This window comes from Dicentrarchus labrax, unplaced genomic scaffold (assembly GCF_905237075.1).
Source record: "Dicentrarchus labrax unplaced genomic scaffold, dlabrax2021, whole genome shotgun sequence".
NCBI classification, from domain to species: domain Eukaryota; kingdom Metazoa; phylum Chordata; class Actinopteri; family Moronidae; genus Dicentrarchus; species Dicentrarchus labrax.
The window spans coordinates 8344578-8348494 of NW_026136714.1; positions in this window are offsets into that span (position 1 = coordinate 8344578).

Consider the following 3917-nt stretch of genomic DNA (forward strand, 5'->3'; position numbering starts at 1 on the left):
GATTGGTCACATGAACAACGACTTCCTGTCAGTCTACTCTAGTCCCCCAGACTCTAGTCCCCCAGACTCTAGTACCCCAGACCAGTGGCTCAGTGCTGCACAGATCATCTATAATATCAAAGTTATCTTGAGAGGTACAGCATATTTTAGCAATGCAATCGTTTTAATTGACTAATACTGTTCAGGTTTATGCAAAATTATTATTCTGAGAATTTCAAATAATATAATAATACATTTATTTGTATAGCACTTATCTAAACAATGTTACAAAGTGCTTGATAAAATAAGTGATAAACAGCAACGCTCAAATATAAGCAATCATATGAAACACAGTTAAAACTAAAAAAGAATCAAGAATTACAAGTCAGACATCACAAAAGGTTTTCCTATTAAAATATGTTTTAAGCAATGATTTTAAAGCAGGTAATATTCTGACACACCTAATCTTCTCGGGATGGGAGATTATATTTTGTTCATTACCTAAAATTAACAGGATTGTAAAGTGGACAACAGCTACTGTCCATTTTTTTGTTTGTGTTACCACTGAACTAAATTTGAGAAGGCTCCCTTTTCTGTGTGACTGAAAATAATCCAATACAGCATATTTCTTTGTCATATAAAACTGTCAAAAGCTCATACAAAGCACAACAAATTACAATCGTCCTGCAGAACAAGATGAATGCAGACGAATGAGCCAGAGAGAGTTAAGGGAGAACAGTGTCACACTGAACCTAATGTCCTGGGATCCATCTGAGAGGAAGAGTGAGATGGATGATGTGGCTGAGGTAAGGTTATCACTGAGTAAAATGAAACACTGAGCGCTGCACTGTCAGAGAATAATGTAATATACTGGCACAATAAATACTGACAGCTCCACCAGGGAATATATTCACAATATCTTTAATGATCTCCAATTTCAATGAAACTTAAACGTAAAAGTAATAAAAACCAAAAGTCTTGAGAATGTTATTAGAAATTGCATTTATAAAAATGAGAAAAACTGTAATGGGAATCCTGCTGATCCCCGTTGCCTGTGTTGGAAAGTGATGATTGCAGTCTTATTTACCAGCCTTTTAGAGTCAAATATGACTGAAAGTTGATGACAACCCATGTGGCTGATAAACAATCCACAGTCATTCTTTTGTCGTCTTTCTTTTTTCATTCTGCTTTCTCGTTTATGCTGACAACATTTCTGTTTTTGCCATCTAATCTGTATCAAGAAGATTTGTTATTTAAAGTTGTACTGTATTGTGAGGTGCTATGTTCTTATGTGTTCTTCTGTCTTGCTGTTATTACTGTTTCAATCTATTTCCTTTTTTTTTTTGCATCTTCCTTTCTGGTGATAAATATAGAGGGTAGGAAATGGCTAAATAAAGCCTTTTCTTTCTTGCCTATAGTCAAACCTACTGATATCTTTATTCCCAATCTTGAAGCAGAGTCAGTCTCTCAGGAATGTTAAACTTTATTTGTAACCCCGCTTGAATGTGCTACGACTGTGTTCCTGGTCAAAAGAATTCCACTTGGCTTCAATTTTGCATTATCACACAATGAACACACAATGGGTATATAAAGAAAAAACAAAAAAGAAACCCTGACACATGGCACAAGAATTCTACAGAGGCTATGTCAACCTCTTGGGCCCTCGGATATTTACAGTAATTCAGGAAAACAATGATACAAGTCCGAATATTTCAGTGCATTAGACCTCCCCATGTCTGAAATGAAAACCTGCCCCACTCAGAGATTCAAACACTTCTCCTCATATCTACAAGTTTCTCCAGTCATTAACTGACGTGTTTCAATACTGACTCATTCCCATGTGGATATGCAGTGAGCCAACTTCTGTCTTGAATTTGTTGTTGAATCAATAGTCAAAATATCCCAATATATTTATAATTCATTCATCACGTGAAACATTACACAATTTCTGAGGACTTTTAAAACTGATGAGAGGCCTCAGCTGGCTACATCTTCATGACAGTGAGAGAAATCCTCCTGCAGGGGTCACTGTTTCATCACAAAATAAATGTGCAGACACCGTTTTTTTTTTTTTTTCAATTTCCACCAACTTGAGAACCAAGGCATGATTTAAGGATAATACTACCAATATTCATTCCTTATCCCAGTAGGAGAGTAATATTTATCAGTGTGTTTATGTGTGTATGTGTGTTTTGAGGGAGTCATACTAGGCTTTGGACACACTTTGTTTCTCACTCTTTTATAGATCTTTTTATTCATTGGTAGACAGGTTAAATTCCACAGGAGTCACTCTCCTTATAAGTTGATGAAATTCCTGACTATCAATGCCACCTAAAGTGTTTGCAGCACAGATGATTAGTCAAGCACCTAGTTCATGTGTTTGACATTTCTGCTATTAGTGGTTTACATACTTAACGCATAATGGAACTGTTAAAGATTCATGGCTGTTGAATCATGTTCCCATATCTCTCTTTGATGATGTATGTATGCATGATTATTTGTTTACAGAGTACAGAACATTCATTCTAGCATAGCTAATGCCTTGGTACTAATGTAGCCACACGTTTAAACATGTGGTGACCATTTTGCTAAAATAATTGAGCCATTATGCCATTGGAGCTGCAGAGTTGTTAGTGCTCTGGTGATAAATGACAAAGCTTTGATGCATTCTTTACTCAGTGTTCATCTACAATATGCTAGATCTCTGCTGACCCAAAAGCTGAAGGTAAACATACTTTGTTCTCATTTTGTGTGGTCTCCTGAGAACCAAAACATCTTTACAATTTGGTGTCTGGATTTAGATGATGTGAAAAGGCAGGGTCAAATAAGCAAGAATTACGTATGCATACCAACAAGTATTAGAGCAGAGTCTAATGGTGTCTGTGAACTGAGTGGAGCTGCAGTTGCATCATTAGAGAAGTTGGATCTATCATTTTGAAAAAGGTCTCACTGACATTTAAACCATTTTGTTTAATATTAAATAATGTCTTAGTGGGTTTGTGGTCACATTAACCAAGATTTTGAAATACTAAAATGAGACTACCTGAAGTCTGAAAATAGTGGATTTTCTTTTCTTTTTGTCAAAGTTGTAAAAAGTTTACACTTTTCCTCATCAATGGAGACCAGTAGGCTGCTTGGATTCCAAGGTAGGGACACAAACCACCTCTGTGTCATGATCCACGTATCCTCATTATGTTCCACACAGTCCTAGTTTTGTAAGAAATTTGACTAACTCACAAGATAGTGCGAGAGGTTTGGGTGGAGTATCTCTTTAATAATAGGACATAAAACATCCCAACTGCATATTTTGCTTCTTTTAAATGATTCAACACAAATGAAAATATCAGAAAACAAAGGAACATGGAAGTGGTATTAAAGTTTCACTCCTTTGCCTCACTTTCTTGCTACAGTAATAACAAAAATGAAAAACAAAGAATAATTTTACGCTTCAACTTCACCTGCTGAAATGAATGAAAAGAATGATTTGGTCCCCAAATGCAAGCTTTGGTTGAAAAAAATGGCGTTCCTGAGAATACTGAAGAAAATGGTACCATTTACATTGCCGTTAATGACCTGACCTTTATCTTTCCTCAGTTCCAGGTAACAGTTCTCATCAAGATGGCCTTTTTCAGCTTTCTGACCTTTCATTATCTTACCATTGTTCTTTGTTCAATGTCACAGAGTAAACTGTCCATTGTCTGACTGTCACCACTTTGTGTCACAGCCAATTGATCTAGGATTATGACTTTAGTCAATACATACAAACATTACTCCCCCCGATGGTAATTTCATCTTTAATGTTGTTCATAAATGCCTCATTGCATTACACAAGAAAAATTGCATGTCTATATTTACTGCAGATATTCAAAGACACTCTAGCCAGTATCCAAGGTTTGATTAGATATTCCATCAAGCTTTCTGAAAACAGAACAAAGTAG